The sequence below is a fragment of the Gossypium hirsutum genome, chromosome A01 (genome assembly GCF_007990345.1).
Source record: "Gossypium hirsutum isolate 1008001.06 chromosome A01, Gossypium_hirsutum_v2.1, whole genome shotgun sequence".
NCBI classification, from domain to species: domain Eukaryota; kingdom Viridiplantae; phylum Streptophyta; class Magnoliopsida; order Malvales; family Malvaceae; genus Gossypium; species Gossypium hirsutum.
In genome coordinates this window covers 70,059,594-70,086,365 of record NC_053424.1, presented here as the reverse complement: position 1 = coordinate 70,086,365, position 26,772 = coordinate 70,059,594, and the positions used below count along the sequence as shown (strand labels likewise).

Here is a 26,772-nt window from a genome sequence, read left to right as displayed (position 1 = left end):
GTTAACACCTCGTGTTCGACTCCGGCGACGGCCTCGGGTTCGGGGTGTTACATTATATGGATGAAATGGTTTAGAATTGTTTATGTGACAAGTTTATTTGTATATGGCTTACTAAGCTTTGGAATGGTTACATTGTATTTTCAAATGTTTTATAGATATTGAAGCTACTGGGAGCTCGGGGATCGTCGAGGATCATCACCACATTATCCACCTCTATTTGGTTACCTTTTGATAATGTAAATTTGAAATATGGCATGTATAAGCTAAAATTATTTGAGATATGTTTTAAGTTGTGAAGTGTAAATTTAGCCATGTGATATGGATTAGTTTTGGATGTGTTTATATATGACTTTTGAGTATAAACTATGTGATGAAATATTGCTAATATGATGTGTTCATATATGGCCAAGAGAATTGGTCAAGTTGGTAAGTTTTTAGTGTGTACCTATTTTGAGATTTGGTAAGATTATGGCATGAGATTGAATAAGTAAATTAAGGTTATGAATTTTATGTTTAGGTATGACTTTGGCTTATGTTTTGGTATGTTTTAGTATGGATTAATAGCATGAAATTGGTTAATTATAATATGGCATGATTGGTGTATGATTTGGTTGTGAATTGATTGAAAATTTAGTATAAAATGAATTGGTTTTGATGCTTGTAGGGAAGACCCTTTATGGGTGGCATGTTGGCCTTGTAAATGGTATATTTTTGCCCACTCGAGCAGGGACACGGGCGTGTGTCTCAGCCGTGTTGCTCGAGGGTCATTTCAAAATGAGCCTGAGTATTTCAAAATGAGCCTGAGTAACCACACGGTCGCACACATGTGCTAGTTCGTGTGGCCAAGTCAATTTCGAGCACGGGCTAGACACACGGGCATGTGACTGGCCATGTGACCCAAGTCAGTAGCCTCCCTAATTTTCACATGGCCTGGCACACGGGCGTGTCTTGTGGTCGTGTGGAAAAGTCAGTATGTATGCCCCGTTTCGCCACAGCCTAGACACACAAGCGTGTCTATTGCCATGTAGGGCACATGGCCTACTCACACGGGCATGTGACCTTTATAACTTTAAAAATTGTTTAAGTTTCGAAAAATTTTGTATGCAATCGGTTTAGTCTCAACCCCTTTCTAAAGTATGTTTAGCTTGTCTGGTTCCCTTCTAGAAGCACCAGATACAGACAGCTCCTAGTCCTTATCTATGAGCTATCATCAACAACACTAAAGCAACCTATATGCTCTTTCAGTATTTGTTTTCGCCCTCATTTCTCATTTCTTTCTTTTCTTCCCAATTAGTTTTGGAGACAAATATTTGGATTTACGATTATCCAATCCACTTCATCTCCGGACACTTTTAGAAGATAAATGATTTTCTGGGTCTCGTATATTTCTTTTACATGCATCGTACCTATTCTCGCAAGAAGCTTCATATTTGGCCTCTGTTTATGCCCAGGTGAAAATTCTAGCGCCAGTGGATCACTTCATTTGTTGCACTTGGTATTCAGTTTGCCATGTTATGTTCCTATCCATGTAGTTGTTTGCTCTTTCAGGTTTTCCTTGACTTTGGGTTGGCAATTCCCAAGCTCAGTGTACGTGGGATGATAACCTCAGTCAAAGAACTTTTGGAGATGGCCCCCTTAAAGAAGGTGAAAATACTCGAAGGAAATATTGAGAGCCTTGTACTCTTTTTTTTCTAAAGAGTTTTGTCCCAGTTCTTCAGCACAGTGATAAAATATGAGTGTTTGTCCACAATATCCAACCAACCTCTCTTACAAGGGCAGTTGTGATATGATTACAATTTTAACTACCACATCTATGTTTCTCCTTGGTCAATATACTTAGCTTTTCCCTTACTGTAGTTAATTTGTAACCTCATCAATTGCATATGCTTCTCGTTGTTCGTAGAATATGCTTCACTTGATAGTGTATAGAAGGAAAAATTATGATTTCCTTTGTCACTTTGTCATATGCGATTTTTTTTCCTTTCCTTCTTTATTCCCACCAAATTTACCCTGAGTTGTTCCCGGAATAAGTTTCTGTTGCATTTTACACAGGGGAAGCTGTTAATATTTGATATAAAAGGTCTAATTTTTCCTTTTATATGTATGCTATGTTTATTTTACTGTAATTGATCTCAAACACAAAATTGCAGGTGATGTTCAGCACTGATGCGTATGCAACTCTTGAAACATACTACATAGGTCTGTAAGTTATCATCCACAAACATATCATCAAATAGCTTAAGAATGATTGTTCTTCTCAACTTGCATCTAGTTTTTAATGCATTCATTGTTAAAATTCTCATGTCGCTGTCCGATCACTCATAATGCCTTGAATATAATTTTTATTGATGGCTCTCGCTTTCACTTTTGTGTGTGCTTTGTGAGAGATCCAGATTCTTGACCTAGATAGTCAAACAAATTCTTGGTATTGCAAGAAATGATCAATTTTCAAGTTGAAAATTTTTGGTATTTATTGAAGATTCTGACTCCACAACACAGAATTACTCTTCAAAAATAACCCTTCAATATGATGATTGATGAAACCAGAAACTACTCAATTAGATGCTACTTTTGTAGCACCCCAAACCCGGCCCAGACGTTATGGCCGAATCCGACATGCCACATTGAAATTAAAAAAAAACCCATGTTCCCTTTTTAGTGTTTTAAAAGCCGACTTTTGTTAAGCTAACCAAGTGAATGGAAGCTGGGCACCAGGTAGGTATCCATAACAGAGGAGGTGAGCCATGAAGGCTGCTTAAGTACCAAGCTATTCGATTGGATCCAATCCTAGACATGCCCACATCCATTGCCACACTTGGTTATAACGGATTGAAACTTCTTTGAGTGGTAATCTTTGATAAATCGAATATTCGTGACGTCGTGTTATTTTAAAAACAAGTATCGTTTTGAAATCGTGCCCTAAGTCTAGCCCATTTGAATTATTATCCACCAGAATAAAGTTATTAAAAATAATATAATCCCAGAAAATCAAAGAAGAAAATAAAGTTAAAATGGCCTTATTACAACCCAAAAATTAAATAGTAATTAAAAATAGCTTAAGAAAACTAGTCTCTTTTTCAAACCCAAAAGCGTTCACCATGGCCACTCTGAATCCCCTCCGGCTCCAAGACACTCACATCAAGGCCCACTTGCAAGGTTAAAGAAGGGGTGAGTTTGGAAACTCAGTGTGTAACCCCAATAACAAACAAACAGTAAATAACACGGTATCAGTACAATCTGGGCCAAAGCCCTATTTTGTCTTGACATATATTGGGCCGAAGCCTTTCCATAAATCATATCACTGGGCCGAAGCATTTTCATAAATCATATCACTGGGCCGAAGCCTTTTCTTAAATCATATCACTGGGCTGAAGCCTTTACTGTAAACGGTATGGCCCTTAGGCCTATTTCAATATCACATGTAATATCAATGGATGTATGCAAGCCCATTTGGGGAGACTACTCGACCCACCATCCGCTACTCTCCACCCGTACCAACCAACACACCATGTGGGAAATAACTCAACCCACCCAACCAAACGCTCCACTGGAAGCATAGCTGCTTTATCATATAACTGGAGGCCTAGCCTCTTTTAATAACTGGGGCAAAGCCCTTTCTGATAAACTGGGCCAAAGCCGTTTTCGGTAAATTGGGGCAGAGCCCTTTTAGCACTTTCTCCATCAATATAACCCATATCCCATGCAATATGTCATGTATGCAGAATGTCATGCCCATATTTGAATCAAACAACCATAGTCAAGTCATTCATATCACCAACATATATTCACAATCAAATCCGTCAACCACACAGTCCAAGTCAGTCACTTGCCCACAAGGGCAAAACAGTCATTTTTCATATTATAAGGGTATTTTTGTAAATTTACCAAAAATCAGGTTTTTCCATGTTCATTACAATTGTCAATATTTTCGACTGTTTAAACAATGATCTTTAACCCACTTATCAAATTCGGGCTTTTGGGCCCAAAAACCCTAATGGGCCCTACGAATGCTGATTTAGCCCACTAAGCCTGCTTAACCCAAATTTTACAACAACAATAATCGTGTTAACATGTAACTTTTTCAAATTCCATTTTCTATCAATTTTACCCAAATGGGCCTAAAAGCCCATTTGGCCCAATTCCTGCCCATTGAGGCCCAACTTATCATCGTGCACAAAATTGAGTTCTTACCCGTTCCATCGATCCAAACACCAATCTTATCGTATTTGTCGCATCTATACCCACACGCAACATTACAAGTTCTCGAAATACTGGTATTTTAGCATTTCGGCTTCTCAGGAGATATTAATCTAAGCTACTACGAGGGTTAGTACACACCTGTTATGGGTTGAAGTTGAAACGTTTTCATAATCAATCACCTACAATAACCACCACCTGTCACTCAAACTTAACTAATCCAATATCAATAAATGTAAATCCTAAGCACATCAATTATACGGAACATAAGGGCATATTCGTCATTTTACCATACAAGGGTATTACGGTCACTTTACCCTACGGGGCTTTACGGTCTTTTTACCTATTAGGGGTATTTTAGTCATTTCATCCTACAAGGGTGTTTTGGTAAATCTACAAACCAAGGGTATTTCAGTAATTTAGTAAACCAATGGTATTTCTATAATTTTTAGAAAGTCAAGTGTATTTTTGTAATTTTATAAATTAAGGGTATTTTGGTAATTTTACAAATTGAGGGTATTTCAGTAATTTCACAAACCAGTGGTATTTCGGTAATTTTACAAATTAGGGGTATTTTGGTAATTTTAAAAACTAGGGGTATTTTGGTAATTCTATCCTATAGGGGTATTTCAATAATTTCACAATCGAGGGTAAAACGGTAATTTTGTAAATTGAGGGTAAAATGGTAATTTTGTAAATCGAGGTAAAACAGTAATTCTATAAATCGAGGGCATTTCAGTAATTTGGTAAACTAAAGTATTCTAAACAGGGATAACAATACAAATAGGCCTAAAGACTATTCTGAGCCCAAATGGGCCCACACGCTCGTGTGGCCCTTTTAGCCCAAATCTAGCCACAAATATGAGATTCACCTACCCTAGTCCAATATTTACTACACAATCAAACAACTTATCCAATTGGGCTCGTAGGCCCATTAGGCCCACATGACCCCTTTCGGCCCATCGCGGCCCGAAGTAGCCATCCTACAACTAGAGTAGTGAGAAAATACACACCTGATAGGAGACTAGAGTTAATCCATGCTCCGAGCACTCTTAGCCGACGCCCAACCCAAACGAGCACGCCATACAGCGAAAGGGATCAGCCAAGAAAAGGTGCATTTACTCTCCTCATGGTTCCCTCTATTTAAAGCCAGCTTCGCAACCACTCTTATGTTAGCTTCCCGATATGGGATCCCTCCAACATCAGAGTTTAAATTCAACACCAACTCTTGCCGCCCCCTGTTAGCAAAATAAATGCTTCTTTCTTGCCATGGGATTCGAACCCATGCCTCCCCTTAGATGCTCCACACGGTACTTGCCATTAAGCCACAAAGCTTTTTGTGTCATATTTTATCCCCAATTAATTATAAGGTCTAAAGGCCAAAGTCCAGGTTCCCTTAAAAAAAAACCAAAATAAATTGCAAGAGCCAAGGCTTGAACCCAGGCTCCTAGACAACCTTAATGACGCCACAACCTCTAGACTACAAGCTTCCTTGTGTCATTTATTTAACACAATAATTTAAAAACCCTCATCCAAGCATCCAGGTTTTTTTTCACTTAATACCAAAATTTTTGCTAAAGCCCAAGTTTGAACCCAAGATTTCTCTAACACTTCTTAGGGCCATTAACCACCAAAGCAGACATTTAATTGTGTTATTTTATTGCACAATTAAATACCTATATACAACCTCCTTACGGACCCGCACTCAAGGCCCAATACTTATAGGCCCAAATTCGGGGTGTTACAATTTTCCCCTCGAATGTTTATTAATGTAAAACATGTAGACATTTTGCTATGTGGATCTGTGTTTATGTTGGTTGTTTATGAACTATGCACAAATGTAAAGCTTATTTCTTTTTTGATCGAGTATGTGCCTGGCCACATGCATGAGTTTGGCCTGAACCTTTCATTCACCATGTGAGAAAAGAGACTAATTTGTTAAAGCATTGGAAAAGTATAAAGCCTTGACATATCAGTCTATTTATGTGATAAAACTTGTGAAGCATAAAAAGGAAGTATTCATTAGAAAGCAATTGATTCTTCAAGTTTTAGATCCCATAGCTTGCTTGAGTACATTCTTTATAACAATAGTGCGAAATGTTTGACCTATTCCTCTTTCAGGTGCCAAAAGAGCTCATGAGGTTGTCTTTTCTGTCTTACTTGATGCATACATCGACTGTGATCTCTCCATTTTTGAAGCTATTGAAGCATCTAATGATATATTTGCTCAGAATGCAATTCAGTTATACAAGATCAATATTGGCAGGGAACTTTTTTATTCAAAGGCTAGTGAATCTCCTAGCTATATGATAGGGACAAATGTTCCAGAGCATGGTCTTTCCCTTGTTTGTTTAGTGTTGGTTAACACTTCTGGACAACATAGATGCTGTGTAAGGTTTCCTTGCCTTACTATAGATATAAATCAATTATTCTTTGACTTTCCTTTGTCAATATCTTAGAAATGAGGAAAACGAAAAAAATTACTGGATGTAATTTCCAATTTATGATGAAATTAGAGATGAATACTCTAATGTATTGAGGAAAAACTCTCTCAAAAGTATATATTTCTTAGAAATATGTACAACTATATATACATGTAGGATTTAACAACTAAGGAAATAATATCTCTTAATTAGAATATCTAAAAATATCAGTTGTAATCTCTAAAGATACTATTTAATAATATCAAATAATCAAATATTCTCAACACTCCCCCTCAATTTAGTGCATAGATGTCTCGCATGCCTAACTTGCAAGGCAGATTATGATAAGTCTTACAGTTGAGCCCTTTAGTAAAAATATCAGCCAACTGTTTTTCAGATGCTAGGTAATATAGACTTGAGTCACCACTAGCTACTTTTTCCTTGATAGAATGACGATCTATTTTTTATGTGTTTGGTTCTATCATGCTGTACTGGATTTTGAGCTATGTTGATGGTCGCCTTTTTGTCACAGTACAAGGTTGATCCGTTTTCGTTCAACAATTGCAGCTATTCCAATACTTTTTGTAGCCATAAAAGCTCACAAACTCCTTCAGCCATGGCCCTATATTTAGCCTCTGTACTTGATCGAGACACAACACTTTGTTTCTTACTCCTCTAAATGACTCAGTTTCCTCCCACAAGAATATAATGACCCGTTGTATACCTTCTGTCATCAAGAAAACCAGCCCAATCTGCATCAATAAATACTTCTATCTTGAGATGACTATTTTTTGAGAAGAGAATACCTTTGCTCGGTGCAGACTTCAAATAGCACAAAATTCACAATATTTCCTGCATATGAGCTTCGTGAGGATCATGCATAAACTGGCTTACCAAACTAACAACATAGGCTATATCATGTCAAGTATGAGCGAGATAAATTAAACGTCCGTTGAGTCTTTGATATCTCCCTTTATCCATCATTTTGCCAATCTTTTCTTATAACTTGTGATTACACTTAATAGGTGATTCTGCTGGTTTGCAACCTAACATGTCAGTCTTTGTCAGAAGATCTAAACATATTTTCTTTAGGAAACAAAAATTCCCTCTTTCGATCTGGCCACTTCTATTCTGAGGAAATATTATAACTTTCCCAAATCTTTGATTTGAATTCCTGAGCCAATTGTTTCTTAAACTGGGTCATTTCTTCCTTGTAATCTCCTATCATAATTTTGTCATCAACATAAACTATAAAGAGAGTAATCTTACCTTTGTGATGTTTTATAAAGAAAGTATGATCAGCATTACTTTGTAGATATCCAAACGACACCACGGCCTTACTAAATCTGTCAAACCAGGCTCTAGGAGATTGCTTTAGTCCATATAAGGCTTTTTTCAGTTTACATACCTTTCCTTGAGTATCTTTATCCTCGAATCTTGGAAGAACTTTCATATACACCTTCTTCTAAGTCTCCATGTAAGAAGGCATTCTTTACATCAAACTGCTGTAAGTCCCAGTCAAGATTTGCTACATATGATAAAAGGATCATAATCGTGTTCAATTTAACGACTGGAGTAAATGTTTCTTGATAATCCACTCCATATGTCTGAGTGATTCTTTGTGATACTAATATGGCTTTGAGTCTTTTAATTGAATCATCAGTCTTATACTTGATAGTGAACACCCATTTGCAGCTACCCAATTTTTGCCCCTCAGGAGGATTAACCAATCCCCGCGTCTAATTTTTTGCTAAAGCCCTCATTTCTTCAATCATAGCCTTCTTCCATCTTGGATTAGTGATAGCCTCTCTCCAATCTTGTGGAACAGACATAGAGAACAAAGACAAAGCAAAAGCTCTATAGGATGGGGATAAGGAATCATAAGAGACGAAGTCAAAGATAGAATGTAAAGTGCAAGTTCTAACACCTATTCGTTGGGCTATTGGTAAATCCAAATCAGTAGTAGTTTGAGGTAAAGAAGACTCACCTGACAGTGAAGAGTCAGGGCATAAAGTAGATTGTATGATGACATCTTCTTTCTTGCTGACGAAACCACCCTTTTTAAAATTTCTAAAATTTTTAAATTTAATAAAAATACGAGGGGAATCGACTTTTGAAAATAAGACGTGTGGAGTCGCCACCGATCTTTTTGTTTTGGTGTGATCGGATCACCTAAAAATGAGGTTAGTTTAATAAAATATTTTGGTTTATTAAAACAACGATTTTGGTCTACGAAATATTGAGAAAATAGGTTCGGGAGTCGGTTACGCATGAGGAAGGATTAGCACCCTCACTATGCCCAAAATTGGTACTGAATCAATTAAATACTGTCCTTATGTCTAAAATTAAAAAGTTTTGAAATGTGGTTCTTTTTCATAACGTTTGAGTAACTCGAGTTGGTTGCCAAAATCTTCTTGTTTCGATGTCCGAAAGCTTATAATTCGAGAATTTCAAAAGGATGCCCATCTATTTAGTCCAACAAAAAATCGAAACCCAGCACAGTAGGTGATACGGGGTTGCGCGCGGACCAAGATCGAGTTGCCAAGTCACGAGAAACTCCTACGAAAACCCTAAACAATTAGATCTGAAACGAAACAGAAAATTAAAAGATTAGATTTTTGAATTTTCAGATCTGAAATAAAATCCCCAAATCAGCAAAGAATCAAATTGAGAATAGAAATAAGTGTTAGGGTTCTTGAAACCCTCAAGGAGATTGTGATTCTGCCCAATTGAACACCAAGATAGTTTTCCCCAAATTTCGACAATCTAATTTCACCCAAAAAGAGTATGGAAAAACCCTAGAAATTGGGGATTTTTGGGCTGATTCCTTAAGATAGAAAAAGGCTGAAAACACAATAAGAACAGAAAATAGATTAGATAATGATTCAGCACAAGTAGAAATAAAGAAAGAATTGACAGTAAGAAATTAAAAGATAAGTCCTAAGAAGCCTTGAAATCTCGAAAGATCTCACAACTCCCTTCAAACGGCTCTAATCTCCCCTCCAAAGAATATCAATGGCAAGAAGAAGGTTGAAGATGGCTCCCACAATCACAAGATTGTTAAAACAACTTCTAAAGAAAACTCAAGAGAAAAATCTTGGAGAAAACTCAAAGAAAATTCTGCTCTCAACAAATCTGAAATTTTAATAATAATGATAAGTGTTTAACAAGGTGGATAGCCATGCCTTTAAATAGGCCTTATAACTAGTCCTAATCTAATTAGAAAACTAAAATAAAAAAAACTCCTAATTATTTTAATATGGAAATTCGGTCAAAGGTCATTTTATCTGGGACTCTTGGACTGAATATTGACATAAAAATTTAAACTAAGTAAATAAATAAATAAATAAATAAAAATAAAACTTTAGAACTTGGGCCACTTTGACAATTTGGCCTGATTTTCAACTAAGTATGGATGGATTTCTTGATTGGGCTGGGAATTTGCTTATTGGGCCTCGCCTTCAAGAATTTGGGCTTTTGTGACTCGTATCATTCCCCCTTCCTCAAAAAGATTCGTCCTCGAATCTAAAAAATCAAATGAACTCGACTTTCCTCTATCGAACGGGACTAATGGCAATTGAGTCCACTGAAAAGAATAGCCATGAGATAGTAAATAGCAACGGAAACAAGCTTGTAGTCCAATCATAAGCATAACAGAACAGGTATAACGCATGTGAATGGACAGATTCAGATTACCATGCAAACAATCTAATTTACTCACCACTGCCTCGTCAAATATTTGAAACAAAGATGGACATGTTTTAAGGCATTCAGTCGTCTCACATTGTTCCCACAAACCATGAATAAATTGCGAGTAATAAATCAAATGGTAAACATAATCGTCACAAGTAGGTATTTGAAAAGATTCACATGGTTCACAGAGTTGCATAATCATACCATGCATTAATCGACGGTCTATAGATTCACTCACACATGCATTATCAAACACAAGAATCTTTTTATCAACCATCAAAACAGATATATCATCAATAAATAAAATAGGACAGTCAAGCACGTTTCGATCTAAGTGTTCATCAACACGATCTTTATCACTATCCGAGGAGTACAAAAGTGTTTCAAAGGTTTCAAGCATCTTACCTCGATAAGCAGAAGAATAAGGGTCGATTTTACCTTTTTCATTTAAAACAAACCTTCGCTCATCGGGGGCATAGTGTAGTTGAATCTCCGTTGTTGAGTTAACCTTTGTCAAATGGAACTCAAACTTCATGTACAACCACATAAACTGTTTAAGGCACGAATATAAATTGAAAACAAATTTGGAAAATTTCGTTACCTTATTCTCCAAAACAGATTTGGACAAATTCGAGGATTTTACACAAGGTAAATCAAGAGAATAACAAATCACGCTTCTTTTCGTAATGACTTTATCAACCACAATCGAAGAGTAACAATTAATCGGATCAAAATGAGGGGATCTTTTAAGAACTAAGTCACCAAAAGTTTTATCAATAATTTTCAAATCTGCAATGGACTCGGTTTCTAAAATTTCCTTACCTCGCTTACCTTCGGGATCATGTAGTGTGATTTCATCTTTGCCTAAGTTGATCGTATGAAAGCGTCTTTCATTTGAGAGGTATTGAAGTTGAAAGTTATCTTTCGATCTTTCAGGAACCTGAAAAGTAGCAACACAAGAAAAATTCATATCTTGGTTAGTGGAAACATTCCTCACTAGCCTTTCCTCGTCTTTTTCTTTTGTTTCTTTTTCTAACTCATTTTCTCTTCTTTCTTCAACTTCTTTTTCAAATTTCTTTTCTGTTTCACATTCCTTTTCACTCTCAATCTCTTTTTGCTCTTTTTCATTCTCTTTTTCTTTTTCCTCACTTGTTTTAACAGAATTTCTCAGTTTGATTTGGTCCTCATGGACTTGTTCCGGAGTGAGCGGCACTAAGGTAAGTTTCTTTCCTTGATGCTTGAAAGAATACCTATTGGTACGACCATCGTGAGTGACTTTTCGATCCAGTTGCCATGGTTCTCCTAGCAATAAATGGCAGGCTTGAATAGGTACTACGTCGCACACGACTTCGTCTTGATATTTACCGATAGAAAAGGCGATGCGCACTTGTTGAGTGACCTTAAATTGGCTTTCGTTGCTAAGCCCTTGTAGTTGATAAGGTCGTGGATGCTTGGTAGTGGTTAAGCAAAGCTTTTCCACCATCGTCGTGCTGGCTACGTTCGAGCAACTTTCACCATCAATAATAACTCTACAAAGCTTACCTTGTACATGGCAGCGAGTATGAAAGAGATGTTCTCGTTGCTGCTCGCTCTTTGGTTTTGCCAAAGAGGGTTGTCCACGATCATGAAGATCATAATCAGTTCTAGGGACACGCCGAGGAGCGCGCCTATGAGCAGGAGGCTGGTTATCCACATCGTCTTTAATTTGATCTCGATATTGAGGCTCTTGATTCAACCGCACCTCATTGATAGTAGCAGTCAACGCTCGAAGTGCAGCAGCCTGTTCGTCCAACTGTTGTTGGAATTTTTTAAATATGTCACTAGTATTATCACCTGTAGACATTTTTTTTTAAAACCTGCAAAACACTCAACACTCAAAAATAAAAGTTATCAAACCTCACTGTTAATCACTCAAAAAGAAAAAATCAAATTCTCAATGAGGTCGAATTCAATCTTGTGAGTTCTTTATCAGAGTTTATATCAACCAATTAGAGAGTGTGAACCAAACTACCAAAGAATCCTAATTTGCACTAGGATGCTAAAAACTGACGAGACACCAATTGATTCGTGTTGCACCGAGGAAGAAGTTGTGCACACGTTTAAATCCTACTAACACAAGAAACAAGAAGGTGTTAGATAACGTAAAGGAAGAATAAAGGGAAACAAATGAAAACCTACAGCTAAGAATCAATAAAAATTGCTGAAAACAGAAAACCCGAAAAACTGCGGAGTAACTTGACAACTTCGTTCGAGGTGTTCCCGATCTCCAAAAATCACGAAATTAAATCTGGAGTGTCCTTATATATTGAATTTTTTATCTGGAAATTTTGGGCACCAAATTCAACCCGCTAAATCTTTTTTTAAATTTTTACTGAATTTCGTATATTTTGATTTTTTTGACTTTTTTGACTGATTTTTTTGCGGGAATAATTTTTTTATATTCAATCACAGTGCCAAAAATATGTATGTAAAATTTCAGATCAATCAGACAACGTTTACCCACTCAAATGAATTTTTTTAAACAATTTTTCTGGGTAAAACTGCCGTTTATGCTTTAAAAAATAGAGATCAGTTTAGAAATCAACCAAGAACACCCAAAACGCCCAAAATCTGATACCAAATGATACGGGGTTGCGCGCGGACCAAGATCGAGTTGCCAAGTCACGAGAAACTCCTACGAAAACCCTAAACAATTAGATCTGAAACGAAACAGAAAATTAAAAGATTAGATTTTTGAATTTTCAGATCTGAAATAAAATCCCCAAATCAGCAAAGAATCAAATTGAGAATAGAAATAAGTGTTAGGGTTCTTGAAACCCTCAAGGAGATTGTGATTCTGCCCAATTGAACACCAAGATAGTTTTCCCCAAATTTCGACAATCTAATTTCACCCAAAAAGAGTATGGAAAAACCCTAGAAATTGGGGATTTTTGGGCTGATTCCTTAAGATAGAAAAAGGCTGAAAACACAATAAGAACAGAAAATATATTAGATAATGATTCAGCACAAGTAGAAATAAAGAAAGAATTGACAGTAAGAAATTAAAAGATAAGTCCTAAGAAGCCTTGAAATCTCGAAAGATCTCACAACTCCCTTCAAACGGCTCTAATCTCCCCTCCAAAGAATATCAATGGCAAGAAGAAGGTTGAAGATGGCTCCCACAATCACAAGATTGTTAAAACAACTTCTAAAGAAAACTCAAGAGAAAAATCTTGGAGAAAACTCAAAGAAAATTCTGCTCTCAACAAATCTGAAATTTTAATAATAATGATAAGTGTTTAACAAGGTGGATAGCCATGCCTTTAAATAGGCCTTATAACTAGTCCTAATCTAATTAGAAAACTAAAATAAAAAAACTCCTAATTATTTTAATATGGAAATTCGGTCAAAGGTCATTTTATCTGGGACTCTTGGACTGAATATTGACATAAAAATTTAAACTAAGTAAATAAATAAATAAATAAATAAAAATAAAAATAAAACTTTACAACTTGGGTCACTTTGACAATTTGGCCTGATTTTCAACTAAGTATGGATGGATTTCTTGATTGGGCTGGGAATTTGCTTATTGGGCCTCGCCTTCAAGAATTTGGGCTTTTGTGACTCGTATCAGTAGGGTACGATTCCTCGAATTTCCAAACATTGACCATTGCCTTACCTTATAAGATACATGTGAAATTCCAAGGAGATATTCGATTATTTTGGACAAATGAAAAAGCGCAACCCAACACGATAGGGCTCGATTCTCAAATTGCAAAACATCGAACATCGCCTTCATTTTGAAAGATTTTAGAAAATGTGAGTGAAATTCCGAAGGGATGTTCAATTGTTTCGAACCAATGAAAAAGCGCAACCCAGCACGATAGGGTACGATTCTCAAATCGCCAAAAATTGAACATCATCTTCGTTTTTAAGTATTTTTTTATAAACATGAGTGAGAATAGAAAGGAATGTTCGATCGTTTTGAGCAAACGGAAAATCACAACCCAGCACGATAGGGCATGATTCTCGAATTGTCAAACGCCAAATATTGCCTTTGTTTTAAATAATTTTTAGGAGATATGAATGAAATTTTCAAGGGATACTCGATTATTTTGAGCAAACGCAAAATTGCAACCCAACACATTACAGCACGATTCCGCAAATTGCTAAATATTGAATCTCGTCTTCGTTTTGAAGAATTTTAAAAGACATGAGTGAAATTTTGAAGTGATATTCAACTATTTCGAGCAAAAGCGAAATTGCAACCCAACACGTTAGGGCACGATTCTGCGAATTGCCAAACATCGAATCTCGTCTTCGTTTTGAAGAATTTTTGAATGAATGATTATAAAGCTAGCTTAAGACGTATTAATTCGATTCGAAATAAGGTGAAATTAATCATGAAAATTTGAATTTTATAAAACCACATTTCAAAAATTAAGTGGGAAACATTGATATGGGGTGACAGGCACGTATAATGGTACGATGCTTGATGAATAATAATATTAATCCACTAGCAGAATATACGATTAAATATAATTAATCTAAAGATCATAATCAAATCTCAATCACATACGAAGAACAATTAACAAATCATTAAGACGAATACCATGCAATGATTATATATATTCATGCCATAAAATATAAAGAAAACAACAAGATATGCGTGAAGCAAATGAAATGTAGAAATCAAAATGGTATAAGATCAATAAGCTAGATATATATAGGTTGACAAGCTTAAAAAATAGGGATATGTGTATATATTTTGAAATGGATATTAAAGAATGAGAATTTGAATCAAGTTGCAAGTAAAAAATTTTAAACACAAACATATTTTAAAGTTGACAAACTACATGACGATTTTAAATAATATGTCTAATATGGAAAGGAGTAATGAAGATATATGGCAAAAATATAATACACAAAGTACGTTCATAAAACAAATGTACATATAGATAGCTTTGAAAATAATCATTAGATTAATAAAAGGCTTTAACTTAGTCTAAAAAGTATATACATGCGTTTATATCAAAACGTCTAAATAAGGGACTATATAAAACACAAAGTAATGTAATACAAAGGAACATCCAAAAATAATAATTTTATGATTACAAAAAGAATGAGGTTTCTAAAATTCTTCCATATACATGCATAAAGAAAATACTTGATAACTCATATAGCAAAATGTTGTAAGTAGGAAAACCTATTAAAGTAATAATATCAATATATATATGTACATATGACTTTTGAAAATAATTACAAGTAAAATTACATAGAAAAGATAATACTCATAGGGCCAAATTAATTTTATAAAAAATTAAACAATAGATTAAAAAAACATGCTTTTGTGTAAAGAAAATGTATATATAAAATGTATAGATTTAGAAATATATATATAGAATATGTATACTAATATAAATAAGTATAAAATAATTTAAACTTACAAAATGTGATAATAATATAAAAAAACGTTTAAAATGATGAAGAAACAATTATTAAAGTGATTAAAAAAGGCAAAATAGTTGATTAAGAATAGAAAAGGGGATGAAACAAAGGAAAACCTAATAATAATTAAACTAAAATAGCAGGGACAATTTGAAAATAAAACAATAGCAGTAAAAGGACTAATAATCTATACGGGAAAACAGCTAGGGATTAAAACTGGTAATATAATAGATCCTAAAATGCTGCGTTTGGGCGCGGATCCAATTGCAAACGGGTGTAAATCACAGGGGTAAATTAAAAAAAATGAAACAAGAATACAGGCTGATCTGAATACATCACAAAAGGGAGGGACCAACATTGAAAATAAACCCTCACCACCAAAACGCCCGGGTCATCAGGGTCAGGAATCGGGTCGGTCGGGTCTAGCTTTGAACGCAGTCGTTTTGGAGCCATTAGTTTGGCTTAAAATGATGACGTCTAGAAGCCCTTTATGACCACCGAAAGAAACCCTAAAAGGGTCTGCAGCCATCTTCAAAGGGTGAGAAAGAAAAAAAGAACTAGGGTGCCCTCACCCTTCGTCGTTCACTGGTCTTTCGAAGGCCTGTTCTCCTGCCTCTCCTTTTGACTCATTCGAGAGTCAATCAAGGCTTCATCGAATCGAAAGACTCACGCGTCTTGCTCATAAACCCCGAATCGCCACTTGGTTTCAATCATAGCGAAGCAAGCGAGGGTTTGAAGGCATCAAACGTAGGTAAGCTTCGCTTCTCCCTTTTTTTTAGTATAAAACGATGAAGAAAAGCCCACTGAAATAAGTGAAGAACAGAGAGTTCAAAAGGGAAGGGAAATCACCTTCTCAGTTTTTTCGATTGCTTTCTATTGTCTCTGTATTCATACAATATGCGTTGATATTTCATTTTTTTGTTGCGTAACCCTTTACAAAGACTAAAATTCTAGCTTTATAGCCGAAAAAGAAAGAGGAAAAATTTACGAAAAATAAAAAATACAATGTTTTTCTTTTTTTATTTCCCTTTGCTGTTGTTGCTTGTTTGTCTCTTTGTAGGTGTGGGTGTGCTGGCGCTCGGGTACGGGTGGTATGTGAAGGCCGTACGGAGGTGTGCAGGGAGCCGTACGGAGGCGTGGGCGTGGCTGCTGGAGGGTACTGAGCGTATGGCGCAAGGGGGTACGAAGGCCAGGGGTTGCTGTGATGCAAGGAAGGGGATGACTTAGGGTTTCTGAAACCTGTTAAGGATATGGGTTTATTGGACCTGTTCTTGTAGTTGGGCTATCGTTTGGGCCTCTGGGGTATTGGGTTAGGTTTTAGCTATTAGATTTTAATTGGGTCTTGGGTTATGTTTTGGGTTTGTATATGGTACTTGGGGCATCGGGCCCATTGTATTTAGTTTTGGGTACTGGGCTGTAAAAAAGGACTGTTTATAATATCTGTTGGGTTTTTAATATATATATATTTATTTATTGTTGTATATTTGGGTTTCTAGTGGGCCCGGGCAAATTTGCCCATTTACAGCTGCCCCTCTTTGCTTATTGTCGTGTAACAAAAATAGAGCAAAGACTATAAAAAGGACCAAATTTGAACGGTCTGGCTAAGTCTCAAAATCTTGATCCTCTTCTTCCGCAAAGGTATTCTGATGTCTTCAGGAGTGTCAAATTGGCTATCCTCAACTCGTTTCTTGAGAACTCAGGAGCACCCATCTGTTATTTCCGATCTGCTCTCTGCCAACACTGAGATGCCAAATCTGCTATGTTCGATCCGCTCTCTGATAATACAGAGATGCCAAATCTGCTATCTTCGATCTGCTCTCCGCCAATACAGAGACACCAAATCTGCTATCTTCGATCTGCTCTCTGACAATACAGAGACACCAAATCTGCTATCTTCGATCTGCTTTCCGCCAATACAGAGATGCCAAATCTGCTATCTTTGATCTGCTCTCTGCCGATACAGAGATGCCAAATCTGTTATCTTCGATCTGCCCTTTGACAATACAGAGACGCCAAATCTTCTACCTTCGATCTGTCCTCTGACAATACAGAGACGCCAAATCTGCTATCTTCGATCTGCCCTCTGACAATACAGAGACGCCAAATCTGCTACCTTCGATCTACTCTCCGCCAATACAGAGACACCAAATCTGCTATCTTCGATCTGCTCTCCGCCAATATAGAGATGCCAAATCTGCAGGATTTGCCAATTTCGCTACACTGTCTTCTAAAGACATGATGTGTAGAATAGGTTTCCTGTATCTGTGTATGTCAAATAACTAGGATGCTATGATCGAGATGAATCAAATGTCCCTAACTAGATGTGGTGTTTATGTCAAATAATCAGAAAGTTATGATCGAAATGACTCAAGTGCTCCTAATTAAATGAATGATTATGGATGTAGAAATGTCATGAGAGTGATTCCTTTTTAAACGCTTAAGGTGTCATTGCTCATAATTCGTCCGGGCTCTATCACTGATAAGCTATCATGTCTTCTTGCTTAGCTGTTATCTCTGACAGAAAATTTGAAGAAATAGTCATAATTTGGACTACTCTTTTCTCATTGTTTTCCAACTTTGAACCTGGTTAGTCCTAACTAGTGGCCCTATTTCAGGTCCTTGTACCATTTAGAGACTTTCCAGAGTAATATGCATAACATCTTTTGTGTGAATATTACATGTTCAAAAATCATGATTTCAACAAAAATGCTCGAAAGAGATTATCATAATGGACCAGTGGAGTTTTATTAAGCAAAATTTGATGTGAATACATAAGAATACGAATCTGATAAGGTGCAAAAAATGAGAAAAAGGTGCCCCAGATATCGTAGCACGAGTTTCACTATTCTAATTTCTCAAAGGCTCCTTTGAACCAAATGTGTATTCAGGAGATCCTGCGTATCTTGTTGATGCTTCAATGTGTACTGTTCTTCTGTCTTATTGATTTTGGAAGGACAAGACTACCATATGCACCATATTCAAAATTTGAGCTACCCGTGTTCGGGTTTTCAACTCAAAAGCCCCTTTGGTTCCAAAGTGCCCTTTGCGGGTTTTCACCTTGGCCTCTCCATTTTTTTTTGATAATCTCAGAGCGCCCTTTGCGGGTTTTCACTCTGGCCCCTCTTTTTTCAGGTAAAATACTTCTTGACCGAATCCGAGTTTACAAGATTGGGCAAATTTCTACCGTCCATCTCGGCTAGGATCAATGCTCCTCCAGAGAAAGCTTTCTTCACCACGTAAGGCCCTTCCCAATTAGGCATCCATTTCCCTCAAAAATCCTTCTGTATGGGAAGGATCTTTTTCAAAACCAGGTCTCCCTCGTGGAATTCTCTAGGGCGAACCTTTTTGTCATAAGCCCGCATCATTCGTTTTTGGTACATCTGACCATGAGGAATAGCTTTTAGCCTCTTTTCCTCGATCAAGTTCAATTGGTCATATCGAGACTGGACCCACTCTACTTCGTCCAATTTTAGTTCCGACAACACTCGGAGGGATAGAATCTCAGCTTCGATCGGCAGCACTGCTTCCATTCCGTAGACCAAAGAGAAAGGGGTTGCCCGGGTTGAGGTTCTGATTGACGCTCGATAAGCAAAGAGGGCAAACGGTAATTTTTCATGCCAATCTTTATAGGTCTCGGTCATCTTCCCCACAATCTTCTTAATTTTTTATTGGCTGCTTCCACTGCCCCATTCATCTTCGGGCGATATGGTGACGAGTTGCGATGTCTGATCTTAAATTGACTGCAGACCTCCGCTATCGTACTATTGTTCAAGTTTAATGCATTGTCAGATATGATCCTCTCTGGCATTCCGTATCGACATATGATCTATTTTTTCAATAACCTGCTGATCGCTGACTTTGTAACACTAGCATACGAAGCGGCCTCTACCCATTTGGTAAAGTAGTCAATAACCACAAAGAGGAACCGATGCCCATTGGAAGCTTTCGGCGATATTGGTCCAATCACATCCATGCCCCACATAGAGAATGGCCATGGAGAAACCATGACATGCAGCGATGAAGGAGGTACATGAATTTTGTCTCCGTAGATTTGGCACTTATGGCATCTCTTAGCGTAATTGACACAGTCTCCTTCTATGGTGGACCAATAGTACCCGAATCTCATAATTTGCCTAGCCATTGTAAAGGCATTAGCGTGTGTCCCACAGACACCTTCGTGGACTTCTTCCAAGATTTTCTTAGCTTCTACAGCGTCTACACATCTTAGTAGCACTTGATCCTTTCTTCTTTTGTACAGGATATCCCCATCTAGGACATAGTCGATGGCCAATCTTTTTAGTGTTCTTTTGTCATTCTCGCTTGCCTGGTCCGGGTACTTACGATTCTTCACGTATTGAAATATATCATGATACCAAGGGTGATCATCTTTCTCTTCGTCTTCTTCAATATTGTAACAGTGGGCCAGAACTTCATAAATGCTCATCTGGATGGGTTTGACATCTTCTTGTTTGTTCACCTTGATCATGGAGGCTAAGGTAGCCAAAGCATCAGCCATCTGATTTTCGTTTCGTGGAAGGTAGTGGAAGGTAATGTCATCAAACTCTTTAATCAATTCAAGGACCAGCTTCCGATAATCGATTAACTTGGGGTTTCTAGTCTCCCATTCTCCCTTGAGTTGAAAAATCACTAGCGCAGAATCCTCGAACACCTCTAGCACTTTAATATTGTGATCTATGGCTGCGCGGATACCCATGATGCACGCTTCGTATTCTGCCATGTTATTCATACAATCAAAATCCAATTTACTAGTGAATGGATAATGATCTCCATTTGGGGATACCAAGACGGCCCCGATTCCATTACCCATAGCGTTTGACGCCCCATCGAAGTTTAGTTTCCAAGGAAGTTCTGCCAGAGCCCCCTCTTTAGTGGTAGCAACACACATTAGGTCTTCATTCGGGAAGTCGAAGTTCAAAGGCTCGTAGTCTTCCAAAGCTCTACTGGCCAAAAAATCTGCTATTGCACTTCCTTTTACTACTTTCTGGTTCACATAGACTATGTCGAATTCAGAAAGTAGAATCTGCCATCGGGCCATCCTTCCATTCAAAGCAGTTGACTCCATCATGTACTTTAAAGGGTCCAATTTTGGTATGAGCCAAGTGGTGTGATACAACATATACTGCCTCAGCCTTCGCATTGTCCAAATTAGGGCACAACACAACTTCTCTATCGGCGGGTACCTTGTCTCACATTCTGTGAACTTTTTACTATGATAGTAAATGGCCTTCTCTTTCCTTCCTGACTCATCATGCTGACCTAATACGCATCCCATAGAATTCTCGAATACTGCCAAGTACAGTATCAACGGCTTATCGGGGTTAGGTGGCATCAGCACCGAGGCGTTGGATAAGTACTATTTGACCTTGTCGAAAGCCCTTTGGCATTCTTCATCCCATTCATCTGGGTTATGTTTCTTCGGAGTTTTTTGCTGAACTGGCTTACACTCTTCTTTTATGGGAAGTCGATGCACCACGATATCAGTGTCCAACCCGGGCATATCTTGGTATGACCATGCGAAGACATCTTTGAATTCTTGAAGTAGTTCAATGAGGTCTCGCTTCATTTTCATAGTGATACATGTTCCGATCTTCACCTCTTGTCCTTCTCCTAAGCTCACAATTTCAACTGATTCTTTGTGAGGTAGGATTTGTTTCTCGTCTTGTTCTACCCTCCTCAATAAATCAGGAGATAGGTTATAGCCATGGTCATCTTCAAAATCCTGAGAATCATCCATATACACATCTTGCTCGAAAGGAAATTCTGAGTCGCTAACAGTGTCACTCGTATCATTAATATCTGGGGACCTGTTATGAGGATGAAGGCACATACAAAGAATCAAAAGAATTCGAAACATTTATTTGCGTGGTATGATTATGAATGACGAATGAAAGAATATTTAGAAGAATGTTTCAAGGATGAAAGAATCCAAAAGTAATCATTTGTATGGTTATGAATGAAATAGAGAGGACGAGAGAACATTTGCTCAAAAATGATAATAACCGTGCATTTTATTGAAACAACATTTTTAAACATCAGCCTATTTCAAAAAAGAACCTTATCACTCCTAGGCCTAGAGTAATAAGTGTGTTTTGGACATTACTCTGAATTCGTTCTAAAAACTAAAGGGATCTCTTCCGCAGTCCAGTTGTCCAGAACACTTCCAGGTGCGTAGGGGCCAATGTCTGATAAACTTTCTCTTCCAGTCTCCTCTTCGTACATGACGTTGATGTCCAAGCTTTCCAGCCTTTCTTCTATAGCTCCCGTCATTGGCGTGTCTCTCTCGGGATGAATGATTCCCCCAGACACAAATGTTTTTGATATATGGGGGAATATCATTGGTTCCCACTTGATTTCCTCCCCCGTTAATCGAGCTCTCCTTCTTTCTTGCTTCTTTTCCAGCTCCCTCCTCCTTTGTTTCGCATCCGGCTTAAATCCTAAATCGAAGCGGTCTCTCTTGTCTTTCAGCATTGGAGTTTCAGTCCTTCCTTATAGATGTTTCCCAAGTCCCTTTCCGGGTAGGGCTCCTTTTCCAATTGTCAACTGGAGGCTCATCCTCGTGGTTTTGGACAATTTCGGCACTAGAATTTTGCTTCCCTCAGTGATGAACGCCACATTAACAAATTCCAAAGATCGAAATGAGCATTCGATTGCTTCGTCATCCGACTCCAAATAGGGTGCATTATTGCTCACAGTTGCAATAATATCTTCTTCGGCCTTGATCGTTATCAACCTCCCTTCCGATACCGGCTTCAATTTTTGATGCAACGAGGAAGGCACTGCCCCAGCTGAATGTATCTAGGGCCTCCCCAATAAGCAATTATATGAGGGTTTGATATCCATCACGAGAAAATCCACCTCATATGTGTTTGGCCCAATCTGAAGAGGTACCTCGATTCTGCCCATCACCTTTCTCTCCGTGCCATCGAATGCCTTCACGATGTTCTGGCACTCCTTCATGTGAGAGCTGTCTATAGGTAATCTGTTCAGCGTAGTCAATGGCAGGACGTTCAAGGCTGATCCATTGTCGATCAGTACGCCAGGCAGCGTATACCCTTTACAGTGTGTGGTGATATGCAGAGCTTTAGTCGACCCCATGCCCCCAGGTGGTATCTCGTCGTCACTAAAGAAGATATAATTGTCGGCACTTATGTTGCTCACCAAATGGTCTAGCTTGTTAACGGAGATATCGTTGGCAACATATGTCTCGTTTAAGACCTTCATTAGCACGCTACGATGAACTTCCGAGCTTAGAAGCAAGGCCAGCACTGAAATGCGGACTGGTTGTTTATGTAGCTGTTCCACCACACTTTATTCGCTATGCTTTAGGAATTTTAAAAACTCCTTGGCCTCCTCTTCGTTAACTGGCTCGTTAACAGGTTTGGTTGCTTTTTCTTTCATTTCCTCGGCCATTAGGGCTTTTCCTTTTACGGGTTGTACCTCCTTATTTGCTGCATTTGAATCTCTCCCGCTACGTGTACAAGAGCCCTTGTCTTGACCCTCTTTTGAAGCATCCACGAGGCTTTCCTTCCCCAGCATCATCACACTGCAATCATAATTCCATGGGACCTTTTTGCTCTCCTTGTAAGGGAAGACTGCAGGTCTTTGGATTATGACCCTCGGTGGCATTTGTACTCCAGCTTCATTATTTTTAGGTCTCGATATGATAACCATAGGGTAGTTAGTCGTTTGATTCTGCGCCTTCGATTCTCCCTCCGATGCTCATATATCTCCCTCTACAGGGTCTTCGATCTCTTCATAGAATTCCATTTCCTTATTGTTCATCATGTTTTGTACTAGGGCCCTGAACTCCACGCAATCTTGGATTTCATGCCCCACCTCGTCGTGAAACTCACAGTAGTTTCTCTCTTATCGGATTCTTCCCTCAAATCCAACGCGATCAATCCTCTCTTGGCCATCTCCTTCCATACCCACCTCAACGGGGTTCTGACTTCTGCCACTTCATACTTGGTCTTCTTGTTCAAGCCTTCACTTATCCCATTCACTCCTTGGTCAGTATGATTGGGGAGTGGGTTTCCTGCTACATTGGGTGTGGCTAGGTCGTCAAATCTCACAATCCCCATCTTAATGAGTCTTTCGACGAATTTTTTAAACGCAACGCAGTTTTCGATAGAGCGCCCGGTGATTCTCGCGTGGTATTCACATTGGGCTTTTGTGTCATACCATTTAGGATACGGGGGCTGTAGTGGCTTCAGGTAGAAAGGGGACACCACATGAGCGTTGAACAGGTTCTTGTACAACTCCCTATACCTCATGGGTATAAGGGTGAATTGTGGCCTTTCTATGTTCTCCCTTGCATTGGATTCTTGTCTTACAGAGCTTTGCTGATTGGTGGTCACCGTCTTGGGTTGATTTACGGTGAATGACTTGGACTGACCTTTGTTGGATGTGCTCGTGTTGTTCACTTCATTGTCTCTTTTCCTCGGGGCTGACTTCCTGGACTTTCTCCGGTTTCTATCTTACCGCTTCTCATGGCATTTTCGATCATTTCCCCTGTTATCACTATGTCGGAGAAGCTCTTGGTGGCGCTTCCCAACATATGAGTGATAAAAGGGGCTTTCAAGGTGTTAATAAAGAGCATTGTCGTCTCTTTTTCTAGAAGTGGCGGCTGAACTTGTATGGCCACTTCTCTCCACCTTTGTGCGTACTGTCTGAAGCTTTCATTTGGTTTTTTCTCCATATTCTGGGGAGTGATTCTGTCGGGGGTCATGTCCATCACATGACTGTATTACTTCATAAAGGCCTGAGCCAGGTCCTTCCATGAGTTGATTTTAGCTCGGCTTAATTGGTTATACCACTTAGACGCCGCCGCGACCAGACTATCTTGAAAGCAATGGATTAATAGCTGGTCGTTATTAACATATCCCGTCATTCGTCTGTAGAACATAGTGATGTGGGCTTCAGGGCAGCTCGTTCCATTGTATTTCTCGAATTCGGGTATTTTGAATTTGGGGGGGAGGACTAAATCTGGGACCAAACTCAAGTCCTTGGCATCAATCCCTTGATGATGATCCGCGCTCTCCATGGGTTTGAATTTCTTCTCAAGCCATCTACACCGTTCTTCCAATTGTTTTTGCGATTCCATCCTCTCCTTTTCTTCTTCAGCAATTTCATCCAAGTCGGGAACGAGCGGATAGTTCGGGTTGTTGACAAAGTTAGAGCCTGAGCTGGTTTGGAAATTCATCGGTATTGAAGCTTCGGCCTGAATCTGCTGGGGCATGATCATGACAGATGGTTTCGGTAGATTAATCTCGGGCTTCATTGGTACATGTGTCGGAGTGAAGCCAGGGGGTATTGAGGATCCTCATTAGCTTCTTCAACTTTGTCCATGGGGCCCTTTCCCTTATCCGTTCCTATCAGCAGCAATTTGGATAACTAAGACATCATTTCTCTCTGAGACTTCATCATTTGCTCCTTCATTTCTCGTTGAATCTTGGCTAGCTGCTCTTGCATCTGAGACTGCATTTGATCTTGCATGTCCTTTTGCATTTGCTCCAATTTCTCGAGTCTCTTATCTATTGATTTTTTTCTTGTACCGTAGGGGTGCGTGGTTGGTTGGTTTTCGTTGGTTTCCAGGTTACTGAAATAATTTTTAATTAATTAATTAGAAAACTCTTATGGCCTTTAATGCATAATGATGTGATGTAATGCAAATGCATGAATGTAAAGGAGGCATCAATTTTGATTCAACTGCCCTTAGAAAATTTCACTTGAAAATAAAATCTTTTACAAAAAGTCGAGTTACAAATAAAATTTTGCTCTAACACTTAGAGTCCTAATTTTTCTAAACAACGAGGACAGCTCTTGTCCGCGCTCTGACTCCAACTCATACTTCACGCTCAGTGTGTGCGCCTGAACCGCTAAAGTTTGCAAATAATCTACTACCTCCCGAATCTGGGTTATGGCTTACCCCATGAGGTAATCTCTATTTCTGACTTGGTCTTGTGCATGGTGAAGCTGCTCTTTCCAACGATCCTCGTTTGCTTCAAAAAACTGGATCCGCATCTCGAAGTGTTGCAGAGACTTCTCGAGTTCTGCCACTCTAGCCCTTAATTCCCCTCGCTCATTTCTGCTTTCCGATAAACTCCTCTCCAAATCTTCGTTTCGTGCCTGAGTTTCTCAGAATTTCCTTTCCCATCGTTCGGTATTGGCCTTTTCTTCCCGAATTTCATGGCGCCATTGTTCGGAAGTCTTACCTAAACCCGCAGTCCTCATGGATAGGCATAGCTTCTTGTAGTCCGTCTTCAAGTTGTCTAGATCTTCTTCGGCCTTAGTTTTTCCTTTTCTCCACTTCTCAGCCTCTAACCTCTGAACATCAGCGTCTAATCTTAGGTGCATCTTCTCTTCCTCCAATTGTTCGATCTTCTTCCCAAACTCCAAACTTTTCTTCTCGAAATCTTGCCTTATAATTTCCAATTCTGATGGGGCGACTTGCAATTGTTCCCCGATAGGTCTAGCATTCTCCAAGCTTGGCCTAGGAATATTATCATTAATCCTTTTCTTAAACCATTCGTTATACTCGGGCATTACTATGGAACTGACGGCTAACCTCTTCATCCAACAAGTTTGCTTCCAAGCATCCGATAACTCCCGAACTCTCTTCTTATAGTGAGCACCTTTAAATGAGAATTCACTCTGAACAAGTCCGTAGGTCATGGGCACAAACTGCCTAGACTTGTATTACCTCAAGGCTATCAACGAAGTATACCCGGTAGCTCCCCAGATTCCTAACAGTGGCACCCAATTGAAGTTACCACATCGATACATGATCTCGTCAAGGACCATCCAATAAGCTCTCCACTCGATATCCCCATCCCTAAGGTGTTAAAGAATATCCATCCACTTCTCCTCTGAGATATCTTCTCTCCTCTGTATAGCTGCCTCTTCTTTCAAAGGGGAATAACCTTCGGAAAAGACTCGATAGGAAACCTTGTCTACCTTCCAAAAGTGCCCATGAAACCATACCATCAATAGTTGAGCACATCCAATAAAC

The 26,772-nt window shown here is 38.5% G+C and overlaps 1 pseudogene; it reads left to right on the top strand.

Moving 5' to 3' along the window:
• The first annotated feature begins 1,136 nt into the window (after positions 1-1,136).
• Positions 1,137-26,772, top strand: part of LOC107939158 (protein fluG-like) — a 42,170-nt pseudogene continuing 16,534 nt past the window's right edge.